Consider the following 25,172-nt stretch of genomic DNA (forward strand, 5'->3'; position numbering starts at 1 on the left):
GTTTTCGTTTACATTGCACACTCATAAGATAGGTCGTGTCAGCTGACACGTTTTTGGTACGTACGTCCGTGAGTAACTGCCGCATTAGCATATTGCAACTTTTGAATTCTATTATCACTTCGTTTTGTAACGTCGTCGCGTCAAGTTCGTTTTTCCCCACAACTCAACCGCGTGCTACAAAAGGACGCTATTCATGCGGTAGAGAATAATATGGCGGATAGTGCGGGAATAGAAATGACAAAAAATTAAATTAAAAAACTAAAAATTTATCGTACTTGGAGTAAACCATTAAATCTAAATATATAATAACCTCAATTACGCAGAAACCTACGCACATGGTTCTGGCTTTAGGGTATTACCTGTGTGTTGGTGGAGCAACTGTACAACAATTTAAAGACAGCAAACTTCTGAATATATAACCTGGTGTTATGGATTAACACCAATGGTGTGATAACCTTCTGTTTTATTAAGCTTAAGCTTTAACCAATAAACTAATAATCCAAAAAAGAAAGAGAATTCTATTATTATACTATGTATGAATTTATCTAATCTTCATATCAAAATAAAGGCACGTTTCAAATATTAAACTACTTAAAATATTTATAATACAATTTTATATTATTTATTTATTTATAAAAAAATAGCCTACGACTAATACAGATAATCCCATACAAATATTAGTTACTGAGAAAAAATATTATTTATATATATTTAACAGCCAGCTGTATATAAATTTAATTTTAATTTCAACTACTATAATATTTATTTGATTTTTCAATTTCAGTCTTATAATTTCAATAAGTACTTATACCTAATTCTAACAAATCAACTTATTGCTCAATTTATTACATCAGCACCTAACCATAAACCAATCTTTTCTCTAAACATTCCAATTGATCTTACATGTTTAATATCATCAGGTGCAGCATTATATGTAGCTATTCCATTGTTAAATGCCGACTTTAAGCACTTACTTGTGCGTATTCACATTACTTATTTATATGGGAAGTTAGTAGTAGTTTTGTTCGGGAAACTCGTGGCTCAATTATATGGTTCACTCATCTCATCAGCTGATTTTAATTTTTTTCATTCCACTGGCATAGGGATTATCAAGAGGAGATTCCAAACGCAAAATATAGCCAACATATTGAAAATTATTTATCTTTCTTCTTTTGACAGATTCTTTTCTCCTCAATATTTCTTTTAAAATTGCTATTCTTTTTAGCATTTGAAAAGCCGTTTACATTGATCAATTTTGCAGTCGATATCTGAAAATTGTCTAATGTAAGGGGCCGTGCGGTAATTGCATGCAACAAAGTTGGTAGGCAGCCAACTTATGAATTCATAAAATTTTTGTTTCATGCAACCCTGCATTTGTTTACGTTTGGATCGTAAACACAATTTAATTTACTAAATCTAGTTCAAAATATATTTTTCAAAAACGTTTTTTACACGTATACCCGTCTACGTTTGCGCGTAAAAAAAGTGTTATCCTCACTTAGATAATGCTTAGGAGACCCATCTAGCGGCAACTAGCTACAGAACATGTTGTACCGAAAAGCGCAGGCACAAACCTCCGTTGGCCATACTGTATAGCCTATAGCTGAATCGGATTCGATGAATAGTAGAAACACACCATTTGTTGAGGTAATACATAGAGGTGAAACATAGAAACATATTTCAGTTGCATCTGAGTATAATGCAGACGTCGGCACATAGTGGAACAATTGTGCACACTCAATTCACACGCATTCTTAAAGCTCCGACACATAAGCAGTTTTTCATATAGATGAGTTTAACACAAGCTTATGCATTATGAGTAGATTGCACCTATATTTATGGAGAACGGTATATTGAGCAACACTGGCGCCATCTGATATGGAAAAGTAGCCAACTCTCAAATTTTGTTGCAAGCAAATCATAAGAAGAAGAATTTGACATTTGCTTTGGCTAAGGGTGTTGGCACCCGTTACAAGTGAAATTATTCTTTCCACTGATTGGTAATTTTTCTAAAATTTTTTGCAATACAACAAAATATGTTAGCAAGTATTTTGGTTGTTTTTTTTTTTTTTTTTTGTTTATAACAGTGCTTCGCGAAATTTTGTATATGAATGGGCAAGGCGAAATAAACTTCAATTTCCAAGTCTGAAGTTCCTTCATATTTACAAACGCAACATCTTGGTTGATTGTGGCGATGTTACTGGAATGCATAAGCTTGTGTTAAACGTATCTATATGAAAAATGTCATTGTGCCGCGGCTTTTATTCTCTTTAGTTTAGTAGTCGCTGAGCATTTGGCGGTGCGCGTCGCTCGCATTGTTCACAAATGTTGTCCAAATATATATGAGGAGTACATATTTTGTAAACAAAACAAGTAAGGAAGGCTAAGTTCGGGTGTAATCGAACATTGCATACTCAGCTGAGAGCTTTGGAGACAAAATAAGGGAAAATAACCATTTAGCAAAATTAACCTAAGGTAACCCTGGAATGTGTTTGTATGACATGGGATTCAAATGGAAGTTATTAAAGGGTATTTTAAAAGGGAGTGGGCCATAGTTCTATAGGTGGACGCCATTTAGGGATATCTTCATAAAGGTGGACCAGGGGTGACTAGAATGCGTTTGTACGATATGGGTATCAAATGAAAGGTGTTAATGATTATTTAAAACGTAGTGGGCCTTTTCGAGATATCGCCTTAAAGGTGGACCAGAGGTGACACTAGAATGTGTTTGTACGATATGGGTATCAAATGAAAGGTGTTAATTAGTATTTTGAAAGGGAGTGGGCCTTAGTGCTATAGGTGGACACCTTTTCGAGATATCGCCATAAAGGTGGACCAGGGGTGACTCTAGAATGTGTTTGTGCGATATTGGTATCAAATGAAAGGTGTTAATGAGTATTTTCAAAGGGAGTGGGCCTTAGTTCTATAAGATATCGCCATAAAGGTGGACCAGGGGTGACTAGAATGCGTTTGTACGATATGGGTATCAAATGAAAGGTGTTAATGATTATTTAAAACGTAGTGGGCCTTAGTTCTATAGGTGGACGCCTTTTCGAGATATCGCCTTAAAGGTGGACCAGAGGTGACTCTAGAATGTGTGTGTTGTACGATATGGGTATCAAATGAAAGGTGCTAATGAGTATTTTAAAAGGGAGTGGGGCTTAGTTCTATAGGTGGGCGCCTTTTCGAGATATCGCCATAAGGGTGGACCAGGGGTGACTATAGAATGTGTTTTGTACGATATGGGTATCAAATGAAAGGTGTTAATGAGAATTTTAAAAGGGAGTGGGCCTTAGTTCTATAGGTGGGCACCTTTTCGAGATATCGCCTTAAAGGTGGACCAGAGGTGACTCTAGAATGTGTGTTGTACGATATGGGTATCAAATGAAAGGTGTTAATGAGTATTTTAAAAGGGAGTGGGCCTTAGTTCTATAGGTGGGCGCCTTTACGAGATATCGCCATAAGGGTGGACCAGAGGTGACTCTAGAATGTGTTTGTACGATATGGGTATCAAATGAAAGGTTTTAATGAGTATTTTAAAAGGGAGTGGGCCATAGTTCTATAGGTGGACGCCATTTAGGGATATCTCCATAAAGGTGGACCAGGAGTGACTCTAGAATGTGTGTTGTACGATATGGGTATCAAATGAAAGGTGTTAATGAGTATTTTAAAAGGGAGTGGGCCTTAGTTCTATAGGTGGGCACCTTTTCGAGATATCGCCATAAGGGTGGACCAGGGGTGACTCTAGAATGTGTTTATACGATATGGGTATCAAATGAAAGGTGTTAATGAGTATTTTAAAAGGGAGTGGGCCATAGTTCTATAGGTGGACGCCATTTAGGGATATCTCCATAAAGGTGGACCAGGAGTGACTCTAGAATGTGTGTTGTACGATATGGGTATCAAATGAAAGGTGTTAATGAGTATTTTAAAAGGGAGTGGGCCTTAGTTCTATAGGTGGGCGCCTTTTCGAGATATCGCCTTAAAGGTGGACCAGAGGTGACTCTAGAATGTGTGTTGTACGATATGGGTATCAAATGAAAGGTGTTAATGAGTATTTTAAAAGGGAGTGGGCCTTAGTTCTATAGGTGGGCGCCTTTTCGAGATATCGCCATAAGGGTGGACCAGGGGTGACTCTAGAATGTGTTTCTACGATATGGGTATCAAATTAAAGGTACTAATGAGGGTTTTAAAAGGGAGTGGCCCTTAGTTGTATATGTGAAGGCGTTTTCGAGTTATCGACCAAAATGTGGACCAGGGTGACCGAGAACATCATCTGTCGGGTACCGCTAATTTATTTATATATGTAATACCTCGAACAGTATTCCTTCCAAGATTCCAAGGGCTTTTTCATTTTCTTCTACTTAATATGGTAGGTGTCACATCCATTTTACAAAGTTTTTTCTGAAGTTATTTTTTGCGTCAATAAACCAATCCAATTACCATGTTTTATCTCTTTTTTCATATTTGGTATATAATTATGTCATTTTTTTCATTTTTCGTAATTTTCGATATCGAAAAAGTGGGCGTGGTCATATTCGGATTTCGGCCATTTTTTATACCCAGATAAAGTGAGTTCAGATAAATATGTGGGCTAAGTTTAGTAAAGATATATCGATTTTTGCTCAAGTTATCGTGTTAACGGCCGAGCGGAAGGACAGACGGTCGACTATGTATAAAAACTGGGCGTGGCTTCAACTGATTTCGCCCATTTTCACATTTATCGTCATAAAATCTATCTCCCTACCAAATTTCAAAAGGATTGGTAAATTTTTGCTCGTCTTATGGCATTAAAAGTATTCTAGACCAATTAAATGAAAAAGGGCGGAGCCACTCCCATTTTGAAATTTTCTTTTATTTTTATTTTTTTGTTGCACCATATGACTACTGGAGTCGAATGATGACACAATTTACTTATATACTGTGAAGATATTAAATTTTTTGTTAAAATTTGACTTAAATAAATTTTGTTTTAAAGTGGGCGTGTTCGTCATCCGATTTTGCTAATTTTTATTTAGCACACATATAGTAATAGTAGTAACGTGCCTGCCAAATTTCATCATTATATCTTCAAAAACTGCTAAATTATAGCTTGCAAAACTTTTACGTTACCTTCATTTAAAAGTGGGCGGTGCCACACCCGTTGTCCAAAATTTTACTAATTTTCAATTTTGCGTCATGAGGTCAACGCACCTACCAAGTTTCATCGCTTTATCCATCTTTGGTAATGAATTATCGCACTTTTTCGGTTTTTCGAAATTTTCGATATCGAAAAAGTGGGCGTGGTTGTAGTCCGATTTCGTTCATTTTAAATAGCGATCTGGGATGAGCGCCCAGGAACCTACATACCAAATTTCATCAAGATACCTCAAAATTTACTCAAGTTATCGTGTTTACGGACGGACGGACGGACGGACATGGCTAAATCAATTTCTTTTTTCGCCCAGATCATTTTGATATTTAGAAGTCTATATCTATCTCGATTAGTTTATACCGTTACGGATTACCGTTATGCGAACAAAGTTAATATACTCTGTCAGCTCTGCTCAGCTGAGAATAAATATGTATTATATAAAAAAAAAATGTATCTTATAGCGTTTTCTTTTCTGGCTATAGTGTTACGCTTTTTGTACGCCGCGCAAGGGTTGTTGTTCCATTCTAAAAAACAGGCAACGCCTTTACGGGGTATTTCGTTCTTTTGCGAAAATTGTTGGCTGCTCGCAACGCAAAAGCGTTAGACTTTTACCCTGTATAAAATGACGGTGTGGCAGTGCAACTCTGTGAAACTCTCAATTCGCTCTTGGGTCCCACATATACTCTGTTAATATGAGTGCACAAAGCATCTTTCCAGATTGCGCATTCACGAGTTCAAAATTGCTTCGTTCTGCGCACTACGTCACAGTTGACGGTTTGAGCGAATGAAAGAAAGAGCGAAAAAACAAGAACAAAAGGAAAATGACGAAAGAATTGCCCATAAAAAAGAGATTATCTAATGTTTACATGCGCAATGCGCAATCTTCTAGTGTGATTTGTGATATGAGTGAATATGGTGAGATGAAATGTTTTTTGTATGCACTATAAATGTTGACAATTTTCTGTGGTAGGAGTAACACTATTAAGGCTTTACCATTTACTTAGGCAACAATTTATTTCAGAAAAGAAAACGCTATTAGGATAAACCATTATTTTACTGAGTAGAATTGGCAAAATTGAAAAAAAAATTATAATAAACGATGTTGTCTTGTTGCTTGCTAATAATCGAATGAACAACTCAAAATTATGCATTAAATGATAACGCTTAGCAGTTCAAATAAAGTTTAAGCGTTAACGTATTGTGGCAAATATTAGCATCACTATGATATGCACTATGTTAGTAAATAATCACAACAACAAAAAACATTAAAGCAAGCCACACTTGTGTACATGAACACATCAATCATCATTTACACACATAAATACAAGGAAATGAAGAGATATCTCACACACACACATGTAGTCATCAGCTGAAGTAGTTACTCTCACATACACACGCATATGGCTATAAGAAACACAAATCACACACAGAAGATTACGCATTGCGCATGTAAACAAAAGATCAGCTGTTTTTTATGGACAATTCATACTGTAACGAATTTAGTGCAATTTCTCTTATTTGCAACTTTCTACTAACGTTCGTATCGCTAAACTGTTGAATAAATAACTCCAATATTTAATAATGCAAAATGGCCTTTATTAAAGTACTTCACAACCAATAGCTTGCTTAAATGAAATTGATTGTCGCGCCTCTACTGTTGTTGCTTTTGTATTCTGTGATTTCTCGTTTGCATATTTCTAGGCTCTTCCAGAATTTACTTAGTTACTGCCATATAATTATAACTACAGATGCACGTGTATAGCTTCTCATATGCGCGTGTATTTGTGGACGGCACTTCCGAAATTATAATTGCATACGTTTGGGAGCATCTCAGATAAGATATCTGCATGTGTTTGTGAGTCTCCTCTCCGCTGCGTGTACGTACATATATGTAGACATAATGATTGATCTATTGATGTGCATATAAGTCACTGTTTAGCATCGGCTTAGAGATGATATTATCTCTTAGTGTTGCTAATATTCGTCACAATACGTCATTTTCCTTAAGCTCTTTTTTTCTCTCTTTCTTTCATTCGCTCAATCAGTCAACTGTGACGTAGATGCGCACAACGAAGCAATTTTGAACTCGCGAATGCGCAATCTAAGTAGGTGATCTGTATATAAGGAAGCATAAACTACAAATTTATGTACATGTATATAGCTGGTAACCAGGCATGAGATATAATTGTTCTCGAACAGATTTTCGCGAAACGAGTTTATCGTAGTTATCACACTGTCTTATACTGTTTGCACACAGAAACTTAATGATCTCATTTCACCTGCTAATGAAATCGTAAATTTTTTGCTTTCACACAGAAGTAACTGCTCGATTAGTATGAAGGATGAGACAGAAAATCATGGCGGAACGATACAAGGTGGAAGCATGGTGACATACCTACAAACAAAAAAAATTCCATGTACTTGTAAATTCGATGGACAAATGTCAAAATCGTACTGCGCCGGTAGTTGATGTATCAAATCAAATAAAAAAGGTTATAATCAGCTGTTCGATGCGGCCACCTTGTACCGTTCCGCCATGCAGACAATGACATTTGCTTTGACAAATGACATTTTTAAGCACTGACCACACCAAAAACTAAGAAGCGGAAACGGAAGCGGGACGCTACCAACAGAGTTGCATTGTGCTTTTGACTTCATTAGGCATTCGATTAGCTACTAATGAAATAATAATAGATTCGAATTCTGTAGGGAAGATTGAGCTCAATAAGCGTCTTAATGTAGAAAATTGCCTTTATTATTCAATAAGCCGTCTGTGTGAAAATAGTATTAAGAACTAATTAATGGTGACTTATAACCATAAAACCACAACCAGATAAACAGCTGATCGAACCTACTTTAGGTAAATCAATGTAATTGATTAATGGTGGCATACCATAACGCTAACGGCATAACCATACCATAGCCAACCAATTGGGTTTTGGTTTGTCGCCATATCCATAACCTAAATATATTTGAGTTGGTGAATTTAATAACTTTTTGTAGATTTTATTCATTGTTTTTGATACGTTATGACCAAGAGACTTATTTTTTGTGGAATATGTTTGTAATTTTTTTGCATTTTCTTCATTTTTATGAAATTTTCACGATTTTTAGGTTAAGGCACCATTGATCGATCACATTGGAGACGGTTATGGATGTGGGTATGGTTACGACTATGGCGTTAAGGTTAAGGAAGTTTAATTGGCCCTTTATCCACAATGATTTGTTGCATTAAATCAGTGTTGGGTAACAAAAAACCCAAACAGTCACAAACATTGTGAATCAAACTAACGGCTGAATTCTGTGATTCAGTCTCATCTCAAGTCTCTAACAGCTGAATTCAGTAAGCCGTCTCTAGTCACTATTAGAGACTATTTGGGGTGAAAATCACTTTTGAGACAATTTGCCATTCTGTAAGCTGTCTCGCGTCTCCAGCCTCATAAACGCAATCACTAATTTGTGAGCTGGGCCGGGGCAGGTCACAAAAGTGAAAATTTCAGAAAAAGTATGAAAATTATTTGCGAAAAACGCTTTAAATATATTTTCTTTATTCCTAAAATTAAAATAAGCATAGAAAAAATTAAAAAAAAAAAGAAAATACTTAAAAAAACATTGAACTCTATGTGGCGCCGCTGTGATTCGAACCTACACACTTTGGAATTTTCTATAAAAATTGTGAACAGTGTCTCAGCAAGCTCAGCCATAATACCACCCAACGTTATGTTGACAAAATGCCATGCTATATTATTTGTTCAATGTATGAGTAAATTGTCATTTTGGTGAATTCACCATATCAACGAAAATCACCAAAATGACAATTTACTCATACATTGAACAAATAATATAGCATTGCATTTTGTTAACATGACGTTAGGTGGTATTGTGGCTGAGCTTGCTAAGACGACGTTCAGAATTTTTTATAGAAAATCCCAAAGTGTGTAGGTTCGAATCTCAGCGGCGCCACATAGAGTTCGATGTTTTTTTAAGTATTTTCTGTTTTTAAATTTTTTCTATGCTTATTTTAATTTGAGGAATACAAAAAATATATTTAAAGCGTTTTTCGCAAATAATTTTCATACTTTTTCTGAAATTTTCACGTTTGTGATCTGCCCCGGCCCAGCTCACAAATTAGTGATTGCTTTTGTGAGGCTGGAGACGCGAGACAGCTTACAGAATGGCAAATTGTCTCAAAAGTGATTTTCCCCCGAAATAGTCTCTAATAGTGACTAGAGACGGCTTACTGAATTCAGCTGTAAGTGTGATATCTTCTGCCCTACAAGAAACGCTGATAGTTTTACTAATACATTCACACTTGTAATTGACAATGCTGATCCTGCGATGACGTCAACATTGATACTCAAATTTATGTATGTGGAATATAACAATGGTCATTTATGATAGTATAACAGTCAAACCTGATATCTACAGTAAACTATCTTTTATGACACTTTTTGATAGTTAGAGTGTCAGCACTGATCGAGGAAAAGAAATGAGAGTGAGCAGTACGGCTATATACTTAATCAGTAGGCCATGTTGGTGTATAAGAAGGAGACAAAAACTCACACGTACACAGTTGTTTACATCACATTTGCGCAAGTCCCCTTAAGTTTGTGATAGAAAGTTTTTATGAGGCGCTGATCGTTAGGTTGACATTGCTGACAATCAGATGATAGTCATATGATAGTCAGTGTTCTTGTAGGGTGCATAGACGTCAAAATTCCACAATGACCCTTCAAAAAATGCGAGTACTCCATAAATAATGTAAAGAATACTCCTTTGGGAGTATAGGAGTGTTCCAAAACTACTCTGTATTCATACAAAAAATGTGCTCCAATTAACATTGCGATGTCCTAGGAGAGGAGTAGGTGATTCCACTCTCGCTTTGTTTGTGAGTATTCCATAGAGTACATACGTGAGAGTACTTTCCAAAGTATTTTCACTGTAGTACTCCATAGAGCACCCACAGAGGCTCATATGCCAAAGTACTAACGAGGAATTGTGTTGGCGGAAAGAATTATCGGAGTGAATTTAATTTAAAATGAAAGTAAATGAAGAGGGGCAATACAAATTTTATAGTTTATACTACGAATATTCTTATGTTATTTAGCATTTGCGTGAATAAAGCTGGAGACATTGGTACTTTATCGGTAACCGTATCGGTAACATTTTAACAGCTGATTCGACCAATCTTATGAGAATCAATGCAATCGATTATTGGTGCCTTATTATTATTATTATTATTGGTGCCTGTCTTATAAGGTCACGTTCTCTCGCTAAATTTGCGGCCTCCGCCGGGAAGTGGGGCTGAATTTCGGGAATTCTACCGGCGGTAATAAAACGTGCCGAGGCGGATTCAATGACCTGGCGGAAAGCACGCTCCCCTTGGCGGGCATCTGTCGGGATAGGAAGGGCAGCAAAGCGTAAAGGATTTGGATTCGTCCCACTATCCTTTTTTAAAGTTTATGAAAGTGCGTTTTTCTGTGACGATGAAGTCGGCGGTACCCTCGAGCGAAATAAGTATAGGCAGGTGGTCGGATGCCAATGTTACCATCGGCTGCCAGTTGACGCAGTTTACGAGCTCTGCGCTCACGGGTGAAATATCCTGTGAACTGTGCTAGCTTCCTACCATACGTGTGGGGGCGTCTCCGTTTATTGTGCAGAACGTCGTTTCTTCTATTTGATCCGCCAACATCTCACCCCTACTGTCCGCCCGCAAGTTTTAATGCCAAAGATTATGATGGGCATTGAAATCGCCTAAGATAATGCGATTGCTGCCAGTGAGTAAGGCGCTGATATTAGGGCGGTATCCACTGGGGCAACAGGTGGAAGGAGGGATGTAGATGTTGATGATTTCTAGGTTTGCATCGCCTGACCGGACAGATACGCCTTGACGTTCTAAGACTCTGTCCCTGCGGTCAATGCCGTCATCAAATATATGATATTGCACAGAGTGGTGTATGATAAACGCGAGGCCGCCTCCATTTCCGCTCTCGCGATCTTTTCTTTGGACATTATATCCAGAACAGGTCTGCAGTGCAGATCTTGCTGTGAGTTTAGTCTCTAGAATCGCAGCAATGCGGATGTGGTGCCGCTTCATGAAATCGACTATCTCCGTGATCTTCCCAGTTAATCCATTACAGTTTAACTGCAGAATTTTGAAGTGCATAGGGGGAGACGCCACTCTGGGAGTAAGTGACGGGTGACTATGCCTGGGTTGTGGAAGGCTAGGATGCAACTGCTGTTGTGGCCCTGGGACTGGACGTCCTTGGGTAAGCATTGGGGTATCGGTGTATTTGGGTATGCGGCCTGGCAACATGGCGCAATGAAACCCATCGGGGGTTTGCCGTCGCGGAGACCAGAACATCTAGGAAAGTGGCACCGTCCATGGCAGGAGCTGCCTTGGGCGGATGTCACAAACATATATATTCTGTGCGGCAAACGGTGCAAAGGGAGGTAGGGAATAAGAGTCTCTTTCCCTGACCTACAAAATTTCTGCCGGAAAAGAGGGGGGAGAAGACGGGGGCAGGGGCTGATGCTCGGCATTGCTCCCGACTCTACTACGGAGATTGTAGGTACGAGTGTGAGCAGCCGTGTGAGTTGGTGGCGCCGTGGGGCGCGAGCAGCAGCGGGTACTTCTTGTGGCTTGCTGAGTAGCGGGGCTGCTGGAAGGTAGCGAGAAGGAGCCACAAAAGATTTATAGAAGTTACGTGGACGTCTGGTTTTGGATTTAGCCCAGAACAACCTGTCTGATGCAACCATCCCTTACACGAGACACACTGACAAGAGTATGACCGTCCTAAAAAGATTCTTTTTCGGCAGATGTAGCAAAACCATTTCTCAGGACCGGGGTCAGGAGACGGACACGGATTGGGTTCGATACCTTCCCGGAGCAAGAGAATATGGAGCAGTCCCGCTGCAACGAGCTGCTGGGAGGATGACAATTTGTGGGAGGGACGCAACAAATTAAATGGGCTTACACTGAAATGACAGTCCTTGGTCGGGAAAAATCCCGAGTCGCTCCGGTACATAGAACCAACTACCTTGGGAAGCGCAACATGCTTATGAAGTTATTTGTTTAAAAAAAATTGTCTATCTAGTATATGTCATTTTTGTAATTAGAGTAAATAAAACCACTAAATGAGCTGATAACCGAAAAGGATCCCCAAATGATCGAAATTATCCAGAAAAATCCACGAAATGACCCCGACGGTATCGCGGACGGATCCCGGAAACCATCCAGAAATGCTCCCGGAAGGGTCTCCAAATGGGCCCAGAATAGTCCCAAAAAATCCCGAAATGACAACGAGGCGATTCTAGACTGATCCATAGAACCACACATAACTGATCCCGGAAGGGTACCCAAATGATCCCGAAATAGTCTCGAGAAAGTTCCGAAATGACCCTGACGGGCTCCTGGATGGACCCCAAGCACCATCCGGGAAAGGTCCCTAAGTTATCCCGAAATTACGCCGACGTCATCCCGGACTGATCCCGAAACCATCCAGAAATGATCCCGGAAAATCCCAAAATGATACCGAAATGACCTCGACGGGATCCCAGAAGGGTCCCAAAATGATCCAGAAAAGTTCCGAAATGGCCCTGACCGGATCCCGAAAATCATGCTGGACGGATCCCGAAAATCAACAAAACATTATGCCAGAAGAGTCCTAAAATGATCCGGAAATAGTCACGAAATGACCCTGAACGGATCCCAAAAACCATCCACAAATGATGCCAAAAGGGTTCCCAAATGATCCCGAATTAGCCCAAAAATGTTGAGAAATGACCCTAAAGGGATCCCGGCTGGATCCTGAAAACTATCCAGAAATGATGCCTGAAGGATACCGAGCATGTCACGAAATAACCCCGACGGGATTCCAGATGGATCCCCAAGTAACCCTGACATAGTCCCGAAAAAGTCCCAAAATAACCCCTACGGAATTCCGGACGGATCCGGAAAACCATCCAGACGGGATAAAAATTATCCTATGTCCGTCTCCTTGTTCTAAGCTACCTCTCGCACCAATTTTCAGCCAAATCGGTTCATCCGTTCTTGAGTTATAGTGTAACTCACACCACTTTTTTTGTATATACATAGATTTTTCACGGGCAAATTCAACGGTGAAAAAATATTCGTTAAATGAAAAAAATTTGACAGTAAATATCACTTTTTTTCAAACTGAATCGCATATTAGATGAAGCATGGTACAATTACCAGGTAGAAGCATAAGTGAAAATGTAATGTATTTTGTTGTTGCCGATCATCCATAACCTTTTCAGACCCGAGCATGATCTAAACATGGTTTTAATGTTTTTTTTGGTTTGTTGTAGTTGTGGAGGTATAAAAAAACACATGTTTTGAAAGATATACAAATTTTTATTTGTAAGTATGGAAAAATCGGGTGCACATATGTGTACTTCAGGTCTCACTTATGTTATTTCGAGTTGAGATTTTTCACGGTGTGATAGTCTTCAAAACAATTATTTTTTAAAATACATAGGTAGATATTACATTTTACACAAATGGTGCGGCAGCGTGAAGAGCACTTCGGATGACGACATTTTGAGGCGAAGTTATTGTCTACGAATCTCGGCTGATGACCGACATTGTCCAGTCTGGTTTCGGTTTGTGGCTGTGGAATAATCTGGCGGCGATTCTTTGCAGGAAGCTCATCGACATAGTCTAATTCGTCGTCTGTAACATTCAAACGGGATCTTTTCGAGGCACTGGTGCTGGAACGAGAACTAGTTCCAGGAAGTTCAACTCTTCCGCCTTCATAGTTCATCATCGCTTTGGCCAGATTAAGTCTGTATGGGAGTAGTTCTAATTTGTCCTTGCGTTGGATGTCTTCTTCAGCACAGCAACGCCTGTACATAATCCAACAATTGACGGAAATTAGGTCAAGGAAATGACAGAAAGTTCTCACTATCCATTTATTTGTTCGCATACTACACCGGTAGTAAGCAATTAGCCTGTCGTATAAGTCAATCCCACCCATACAGGTGTTGTAATTACTAATAGCTGCTGGCCGATCTACATCAATTTTTCGCTTTTGTTTTTTACACCAACGTTTAGAGGTATCTGTCGGAGTACCTCCTGTGCATGTCGACAGCATTGTTACAGGCTTTGTATCCATCCATTTGATGACACATACTCGTTCGTCACTCCTTACTTTTTCATCCCACTGTCCTCTTTGCAGAGCCTTATCAGCCTTCAGTTTCTTTGTTACTGGGTCAATGCGATTTATCATAACAGTCCTAGTCAGAAAAATGACATCATTTTTTTCTAGCAAAAGCTCGGCCAGTTTTAGACTATTAAAAAACCTGTCGGTGTACAGGACACAGCTGTTTACAATTGTGCGACAAAGTTTTTGTACCATGCCTGCTCCTAGTCCTAGACTTTTCACAACCTCTTGGGGTAGAGTATTTTTGCCAACATAAATTTCAAAATCCAACACCAGCCCATCTCGGGCAGCCAGTACAAAGTTCTTAAGACCAAGAGGATTTGGCTTAGATGGCACATATTGGCGAAATTCACATCGTCCTAAAAATGGAATCATTTGTTCGTCTATGGACATATGCTTAGACCGTGGCAACTTATGGAATTTCTTCAAAATGGGGTATATTTGTGGTCTTATTTTCCATAGTTTGTCATCGGCATTTGTGAGGACCCCAAAGTCGAGGACTTTGTATCCTCACAACATACACATATCCATACATTTTTCTAAAGAACATACGTTTTGAAATAACTTGGAGTTTATATTTGAATTTACCACTTATACATTTTTTATGAAATATACATATGTATACCTTTATGAATTATACTCTAAATACATATATTCGGTTGTACGTTGAATTGATAATTATTAAATCGAAGGACAAATTAGACTTGCGCACTTGGGCACGCAAGCAAAGTATTTACATTTTCGCAAACATAAACTTTGAATATAGGATCACCCTAACATGCATTAAATATTTGGAAAGTAGATACGCACAAAACATAAACATGCAGCGGTCGATCAACCCTTTGCACACTCAAAATCCAATGTACCCAGTTACAAATACAACATACATAATAACTTAAGTGAACGGAGATCAGCAGCAAGTCGTCAAAATAAGCGCCGCTACTAATTGAAATTTCGTTATACATATTTACGCACTAGCATACAACACACCAACGCACGCCATACAACAGAAGGCAGAAGCATTGGGCAAAGCAAAACACAACATTAGAATCAGGTGACCACAAACAAATATACAAACACACAATATATAAACCAAACCCTGGAAAGCACGGTATGAGCAAGTACAAAGGCATTGTATTCAATAAGGAGCATTATGGTGCATGGAAATTCATGGGAAGGAAATATTTACCGGATTAACAGTTGTTTTATATTGTTAATACCATTAGTTCAAAGTTGTTATTATAAAATAACCGTTTGCCTGCGTGCAAAAATTAGTATATAAGGGCGACGAGTTCGCATTGAAATTCAGAGATTAGGAGACAGGCATACGAGTCGGTAGGTTTTATCACTACCGACCAAGAGTACACCTGAAAGCTTTTTCACTTCATTTGTACTAAAAGTATACTCGTCTGGAGGCTTCATCACTCCATTCGACCGCAGAGGTTGGCCGAGGGCTTTATTACCTCAGTCACCTCTTACAAAGTAAGGGAATCAGCTAGGAGTAGAAATAGAATTTTTATTAAATAAATACTTTTGTAACGTTTTATAAGAATAAACAGGGTTATTCTTTTAGAAGGATCGGTAGAAATTTCTACTTTCAGGAACCCTGGACGGACTGAGGCTAACCCCGGCAAAGTCAAAGGAAAAGTCCGTCACATTTTGGCGCCCGAGCAGGTTAAACAAATCAAATTTTAAGATATACTTTCAGAGCATCAGAAACGAAGAGGGAAACAAGATTCACACACTTCTGGGTTAATACGACGAGATATAAAGCATAAAAATGGTAAAGGTATCGTGGATATACTATCTCACTGGAGAGGATCTGGTAGCCTATAGCACGGAATTTGGGCTAGAAGATGGCGGAACGGTTGACGAACTAAGAAAACGATTGGCGACATTCATCCAAGAGGAGAAGGATACCGAGAACTTACGTGATCGATTCACAGAGTTGGCGATTCGGCATGCGCGGCTAACAAATCCACAAGCATCAAAGAAAAGCAGCGAACTAAATTCACCAAGAAATGATAGGCAGGCAAATGGTTCACCCAACCAATTGGAGGTCGGACAACCACCGGTACATTTTATTCAGCAGTCTGGTACGTACGCAACGACAAATTATATTCAACAGCCTGGCACATATGCAACGACCATGGACAGAGTAAGGAAGTGGGGATTAAAGTACGACGGAGGCAAAGATCCCCTAGGATTTATCGAAAGAGTGGAGGAGCTAGCAGATGGGTATGAAATCAACCGCAACACAATTCCAAAATCGCTGCCGGAGTTATTGAAGGGCAAAGCGTTGGTGTGGTACAGGAATAACAACCGGCATTGGCAGGAGTGAGACGCCTTCAAGAAGGACTTCCTGAAGTTCTTTCTAAGCTCCCGATACTTAGAGCAATTGGAAGATGAAATTCGATGATGAAACTAAACCGCATCTACAGAAACTCGCGCAGAGAGTACCAACTATATATAAAGCGAAGCGAGGTCAGCAATCTTGAGGAGCTGGTAAGTTTAGCTCAAGACTATGAAAATATTACTCCTGACAGGGAACCAATGCGACCTACCACAAGGCCATTCATACTACGGCGTCAAGAAGATCAGTACCAGTGTCTCCAGGCAGAACGAAGACAGGAGGAGCGAGTAGAAGTCCAGCAACAGCAGAGGTCAGAGCCACAACAAGAATATGTAGACACAAGAACGTCGTGCAGACGATGCGGAAGAGGCGGTCACTTTTCATACGGGTGCCGAGGCATAAGAAGAGAATTTTGCTGGACATGTGGTAAGATAGGCGTGCTCACGCGTGATTGTTGTAGGAAGCCACAGGGAAACGACCAGAGACCACATTGGAACCGAGGGATGGGGTCTCCGGAAGTGCAACCTCGGAGAGATTAGACATGTTCAAATACACAAAGGGCCGCATATTGGTAACAACGTATGTGAATGGAGAAGAAGCGGTAGCAGCGATTGACACGGGAGCGACGAGGAGCTTTATAAGTGATGCAATGGCGAGAAGATTAAAAACTGACAAATTCAAGGAATTAAAGACGCGAGTAAGAATGGGCGACGGTAGAGCAATAATAGTCAAAGAAGCGGTAGATGCAGAATTAAGAATGGGTGATAAAGTACAGAGGAACGAGATGCTAATCCTACAGGGACTGAGCGATAAGGTGGTAATTGGCACGGACTATCTGGCGAAGGTAAACTTTGAGATGAGATGCGGTGGTCAAGAAATAACGTTGAGAGTAGACGAACGGAAGCAAGAGGTAGTGACATGTACAACTATGGTCGAAACAAATAGCGAAGATTTCAAGGAACACAACCCAATGGCGGCGATAGCAACTAGCAAGACAGAAGATGCGGTGAGTAAATTTCTGAGCCAAGAATTACAGGTATTTGCAAATATGACAGGAGTATCCAACGTGGCCACACACAAAATACTTATGAGGGACGACCGTCCAATTAAGCAAAGGTACTATCCGAAGAATCCGAAAATGTAAGAAATTATTAACAAAGAAGTCGACGAGCTGATCGAAAAAGGTTGCATCGAACAATCGAATAGCCCGCACAGCGCACCCATAGTTTTGGCAAAGAAGAAGAATGGCAAATGGAGATTCTGCGTAGACTACCGTCAACTAAACGCAAGATCAGTACCAGACGCATAACCTTTACCTCGTATACAACATATCTTGGACAAATTAAGAAGCGCGAGATTTATCAGTAGCTTGGATTTGAAAAATGGATATTGGCAAATCCCTATGGAAGCAAGCAGCAAGCAATACACCGCATTCACAGTACCTGGGCGTGGACTATACCAATGGAGGGTAATGCCATTTGGCTTGCACTCAGCCCCAGCAACTTTCCAGAGAGCACTTGATCGTGTCATAGGACCAGAATTGGAACCATACGCGTTTGTATATCTTGACGATATTATCATTACAAGCAAAACATTGGAAGAGCACATTGCACATCTAACAGAAGTATTTCGAAGGCTGCATAGAGCGAACCTGAGGATAAACCCGGAAAAATGTGAGTTTTTTAAGAAAAGGTTAAAATATCTAGGTCATGTCGTTAGCGAGGAAGGCATCCATACCGACCCAGACAAGATAGCATCCATCAAAGAACTGCAACCACCGAAGAATATACGAGAGTTACGAAGTTTTCTAGGAGTTGTGTCATGTATAGAAGATTCGTGCCGGATTTTTCACAAGTATCACACCCGTTAACATCTATGCTCAAGAAAGGTAGTAAGTGGAGGTGGTCTGAAGAGCAGCAATCATCATTCGAAGCACTTAAGACAGCACTGACGCAGGCACCGGTACTCGCTTGTCCAGATTTCTCAAGGAAGTTTAGTTTACAGACGGATGCAAGTGATTTTGGTCTTGGTGCAGTACTTACGCAAGGTTCAGGCGACGAAGAGCGAGTAATAGCATACGCAAGCCGTAAGTTAAACAAGGCAGAGATGAACTACTCACCGACAGAAAAGGAGTGTTTGGCAATAGTCTGGGCAATACGAAAGATGAGGCCATACGTAGAAGGATACACGTTTACAGTAATAACAGATCACCTAGCGTTGAAATGGTTGAATGCGATAGAGAGTCCGACTGGTCGGATTGCGAGATGGGCTCTGAAACTACAGCAATATTCATTTGACGTACAGTATCGAAAAGGAAAGTTGAACGTTGTGGCAGATGCATTATCAAGGCGACCGATGGACGAGCAGTTGGGTACGTTGACGATGGATGACGGAAACGCCGAGTGTAAGTGGCTTAAAGCAAAGATGGAAGATGTAAGAAAGGCCCCGGAGAAATTCCCAGAGTACGTTATCGAGGATGGAAAGTTGTACAGACGCATAGGAAGTCAGGTGGATGGCGAAGATGCAGTGCCATGGAAGCTATGTGTGCCGACTCCACAGAGACGCCGAGTGCTAGAGGAGATTCACGACACACCGAGCGCAGGGCATATGGGCATCCGCAAATCGATAGCAAGAGCAACAACACGTTATTACTAGCCAGGAATGTTCAGGGATATAAGGAAGTACGTACAGCAGTGTCACACATGTCAAATAAATAAACCGAGTCAACAGCCAACCGCGGGTAAGATGCTAACGAAAATTTCAGAGGAGCCTTGGGCAACAGTCTGTGCAGACTTTGTTGGTCCAATGCCACGATCGAAGCATGGCAACACAATGGCACTAGTATTCTTAGACAAATTTTCAAAATGGGTGGAGGTAATACCAATCAGAAAGTCAACGACAGAATGTTTAATAAGAGGATTTCGAGAGAGGATTTTGGCACGGTTCGGCGTCCCAAAAGTATTTATTACGGACAACGGAGCACAGTTTATCAGCAGACGTTTTAAGAGATTCTTAGAGGAACTTGGCGTGAAACACCAATTAACGGCACCGTACACACCGCAGGAGAACCCGACAGAGAGGGCAAACAGGAACATCAAGAGGATGATAGCACAATTTACGTGAAAAGAGCAGAAGACATGGGATAAGTTGTTACCAGAGATAACGCTGGCATTGAATACAAGTGTATGTGAATCGACAGGTTACAGTCCAGCATACATAGTACAAGGGAGGGAACCGAGAATCCCCAACAGCCTTTACGATGAGCAGACATTTGGTACAGGTGAGAAATTAGCGAACCCAGGAGAGAAGTCAACGAGGATGAAAGAAATATTGGAGATGGTACGACGGAAGCAATAGGGAGCATCTATAGAGCAAGCGAAGTATTACAACTCAAGACGAAGGCAATGGCGACCGGCGATAGGCGACCTAGTGCTGGTAAAGGAGCATCAGCTGTCAAAAGCGGTGGATAACTTTGCAGCCAAACTAGCGCCCAAGTACAGTGGACCTCGCCGGGTAACGAACTTTGTGTCACCAGTGATCGTAGAGCTAGACAAAGTCTTCAGAGGAAGGAGGAGGACAGCCCACCTAAGTGAGCTGAAAGCATACCACGCAGCTGACGCCGCCGACAACAACGAATCAAGGAGGCAAAGTCATAAACAGAGATACAGAGAGGACTCTAGTGAAGATCAAACCGCGTCAATATCGTCAAATCAAACAGCAAACAACAATTCCGAGGTACAACATCAGAGAGAGAACAGCGAGGTAGCCATTTGCGGTACGCTCACACGAGTCAGCGAAGAGACCGGGAGACAACACGGAGAGAACCAAGGTACAAGTCCACAGCTGATAGCATACAGAGACGGTTAAGTACAAAACATTGCGGAGAATCAGGTACGAATATTTCCAGAAAATAAATTACAGATCGCCAGAGAACCGGCACATGGATCAAGATTACACCTGGGAAGGCAGTTCGCTATGGCAGCCTTAAACGAACACACACCCCGAGACAACTGCCGAATTACAGACTATTTTGTAAGATTCTACTTCAATCCGGATGAAATCGGTAGTAACGGACACGCCCAACCGATACAGTGTCAAATCATACACGAAGAAATTTCATATCAAGAAGTACCCGGAAGCCGAATCAACCACTAAAAGCTCGGTAAACTCTAACCACAATTACATAGATATCCCATAAATATACTCTTTAACTATGCGCATGATATAACACGTTCCTTTTTAAAATCCACCATACACGGTGGGAACACCCTAAGGAAAATCCACCAGTTTTTCATTTATTTTATAGACTGGCATCACACATACCGCCGACGGGAAGGGCAGCGAAATATTAAGCCGTAAGGCCAGCGAGGTCAACGGCAGCCTCAACCACAACGACGACAGCAGAGAATTAAGCCGTAAGGCCAGCTGGGTCAACGGTAGCCTCAACGACAAAAACAGCGACATATTGAGCCTGATGGCCAGCGACGGCAGCGACGACGAATCAGCATGGGCAAACACCACTTCCGCGTACGGATCACGCGCACCGACCTGGTGAGGGTGGGTCTCATTGCGGCATGTGAGGGGGGAGTGTGAGGACCCCAAAGTCGAGGACTTTGTATCCTCACAACATACACATATCCATACATTTTTCTAAAGAAGATACGTTTTGAAATAACTTGGAGTTTATATTTGAATTTACCACTTATACATTTTTTATGAAATATACATATGTATACCTTTATGAATTATACTCTAAATACATATATTCGGTTGTACGTTGAATTGATAATTATTAAATCGAAGGACAAATTAGACTTGCGCACTTGGGCACGCAAGCAAAGTATTTACATTTTCGCAAACATAAACTTTGAATATAGGATCACCCTAACATGCATTAAATATTTGGAAAGTAGATACGCACAAAACATAAACATGCAGCGGTCGATCAACCCTTTGCACACTCAAAATCCAATGTACCCAGTTACAAATACAACATACATAATAACTTAAGTGAACGGAGATCAGCAGCAAGTCGTCAAAATAAGCGCCGCTACTAATTGAAATTTCGTTATACATATTTACGCACTAGCATACAACACACCAACGCACGCCATACAACAGAAGGCAGAAGCATTGGGCAAAGCAAAACACAACATTAGAATCAGGTGACCACAAACAAATATACAAACACACAATATATAAACCAAAGCCTGGAAAGCACGGTATGAGCAAGTACAAAGGCATTGTATTCAATAAGGAGCATTATGGTGCATGGAAAATCATGGGAAGGAAATATTTACCGGATTAACAGTTGTTTTATATTGTTAATACCATTAGTTCAAAGTTGTTATTATAAAATAACCGTTTGCCTGCGTGCAAAAATTAGTATATAAGGGCGACGAGTTCGCATTGAAATTCAGAGATTAGGAGACAGGCATACGAGTCGGTAGGTTTTATCACTACCGACCAAGAGTACACCTGAAAGCTTTTTCACTTCATTTGTACTAAAAGTATACTCGTCTGGAGGCTTCATCACTCCATTCGACCGCAGAGGTTGGCCGAGGGCTTTATTACCTCAGTCACCTCTTACAAAGTAAGGGAATCACCTAGGAGTAGAAATAGAATTTTTATTAAATAAATACTTTTGTAACGTTTTATAAGAATAAACAGGGTTATTCTTTTAGAAGGATCGGTAGGAATTTCTACTTTCAGGAACCCTGGATGCACTGAGGCTAACCCCGGCAAAGTCAAAGGAAAAGTCCGTCACACATTTGGCTTATTTATATCTACAAAGTGGAGATAATTTCGAAGCTCAAAAAATCTGTCTCGGTTCATTGTATCTGCAATAATAGGCACACATAAATCTCTATTCCAGTAAAGCTTACCTTGAGTATATTTGAGGTTTCCCATCATCAAGTGCACGGCTGCAAATTTAATCATTTCAATAGCGTTCGTGTTCAACGATTCTAAATCCCGCTTTTGTGCCGAATATAGGTTGCTCTGCTCTGCTACTAACTCCCAGAATTCTAGGCCCAGATACTCAAAAAAGCAGTACAATATATTCATGTCTAAAGTACCCTCCGAAACAAGTACATCCTCTGAAATATCTGGCCCACGAGGGGTCATTTCAGTAGTGCGCCACAACGCTGAACGCAGTGTATTCTGCGATTCCTCTCCTAAATTCGTCTCGTTCTGTACCAGTTGCACACCTGCATCTTCTTCGCCATCCATTTCCATGACATCTGCACCCTCTTCGCCACCCATTTACATGACATCTGCACCTTCTTCGCTGTCCGCTTCCATGAAATCTGAAGGTAGGTACTCATCATCGCTATCTCCAGAGAAGTGCAAAGTCGCTATCATTCAATAAAGCCTCAATTTCTCGGTCGTCCATGTTGAAACTGAACATCGGTTATACATTACACAAAACTAATCTTTAGTCCTGAGGTACACATATGTGCACCACAGAAAATAAGGAAAAGTTATGCGGGTAGAATTAAGAAAAATGTAAAACTTACCTTTTCACACGATAATCCAACACTTCAACTGTAGTATCCACTTTGAATTATCAAGAAAAGTGAACAATTGATTTTGTATAGAATTTCAAAGTTACTGAGTAGGCGTCTCTTGCAAAAATTCTCAACTGTCAAATTCAAATTAGATAAATACATACAAAATAAGTGTTTAGGGCCACCTAGTGATAAATAGTGGAAACTTTGATAGCTTTAGAAGAATTTGTAGTACAAACCTTTACCATAATATGTCACTAAGATGATTAAGTTGTATGAAATTAAAAGAGCACATATGTGTACCCAGGGTCTGAAGAGGATAAACTGTCAATTGTTCTTTCAATTTCTTCTGTCAAAAGTGATAGAAGAAGAAAAATGTTACATGTAATTTTCGTCAACAAAGCCAAAATAAAGCAAGTAAGGAAGGCTAAGTTCGGGTGTAACCGAACATTACATACTCAGTTGAGAGCTATTGTGACAACATAAGGGAAAATAACCATGTAGGAAAATGAACCGAGGGAAACCCTGGAATGTGTTTGTATGACATGTGTATCAAATGAAAGGCATTAAAGAGTATTTTATGAGGGAGTGGGCCATAGTTCTATAGGTGGACGCCATTTAGAGATATAACCATAAAGGTGGATCAGGGTTGACTCTAGAAGGCGTTTGTACGATATGGGTATCAAATTAAAGGTATTAATGAGGGTTTTAAAAGGGAGTGGTGGTTGTTGTATAGGTGGTCGCATTTTTAAGATATCGCCATAAAGGTGGACCAGGGGTGACCCTAGAATTTGTTTGTACAATATGGGTATCAAAAGAAAGGTGTTAATGAGTATTTTAAAAGGGAGTAATCCTTAGTTCCATAGGTGGACGCCGTTTCGAGATATCGCCATAAAGGTGGAGCACGGGTGACCCTAGAATTTGTTTGTACAATATGGGTATCAAAAGAAAGGTGTTAATAAGTATTTTAAAAGGGAGTAATCCTTAGTTCACTAGGTGGACGCCGTTTCGAGATATCGCCATAAAGGTGGGCCAGGGGTGACTCTAGAATGTGTTTGTACGATATGGGTATCAAATTAAAGGTATTAATGAGGGTTTTAAAAGGGAGTGGTGGTTGTTGTATAGGTGGTGGCCTTTTCGAGATATCGTCATAAAGGTGGACCAGGGGTGACTATAGAATGCGTTTGTACGATATGGGTATCAAATGAAAGGTGTTAATGAGTATTTTAAAAGGGAGTAATCCTTAGTTCCATAGGTGGATGCCGTTTCGAAATATCGCCATAAAGGGGGACCAGGGGTGACTCAAGAATGTGTTTGTACGATATGGGTATCAAATTAAAGGTATTAATGAGGGTTTTAAAAGGGAGTGGTGGTTGCTTTATAGGTGGTCGCCTTTTCGAGATATCGTCATAAAGGTGGACCAGGGGTGACTCTAGAATGCGTTTGTACGATATGGGTATCAAATGAATGGTGTTAATGAGTATTTTAAAAGGGAGTAATCCTTAGTTCCATAGGTGGACGCCGTTTCGGGATATCGCCATAAAGGTGGACCAGGGGTGACCCTAGAATTTGTTTGTACAATATGGGCATCAAAATATGGGTATCAAATTTAAGGTATTAATGAGGGTTTTAAAAGGGAGTGGTGGTTGTTGTATAGGTGGTCGCCTTTTCGAGATATCGTCATAAAGGTGGACCAGTGGTGAATCTAGAATGTGTTTGTACGATATGGGTATCAAATTAAAGGTATTAATGAGGGTTTTAAAAGGGAGTGGTGGTTGTTGTATAGGTGGTGGCCTTTTCGAGATATCGTCATAAAGGTGGACCAGGGGTGACTATAGAATGCGTTTGTACGATATGGGTATCAAATGAAAGGTGTTAATGAGTATTTTAAAAGGGAGTAATCCTTAGTTCCATAGGTGGATGCCGTTTCGAAATATCGCCATAAAGGGAGACCAGGGGTGACTCTAGAATGTGTTTGTACGATATGGGTA

The 25,172-nt window shown here is 40.2% G+C and overlaps 1 protein-coding gene across 1 annotated transcript in view; it reads right to left on the minus strand.

Moving 5' to 3' along the window:
- The window catches only part of Obp73a (Odorant-binding protein 73a), a 372,527-nt gene that overhangs the window by 279,615 nt on the left and 67,740 nt on the right, over positions 1–25,172 (minus strand). The window lies entirely within an intron of this gene.

The sequence above is a fragment of the Eurosta solidaginis genome, chromosome 5 (assembly GCF_040869045.1).
Source record: "Eurosta solidaginis isolate ZX-2024a chromosome 5, ASM4086904v1, whole genome shotgun sequence".
Lineage (NCBI taxonomy): Eukaryota > Metazoa > Arthropoda > Insecta > Diptera > Tephritidae > Eurosta > Eurosta solidaginis.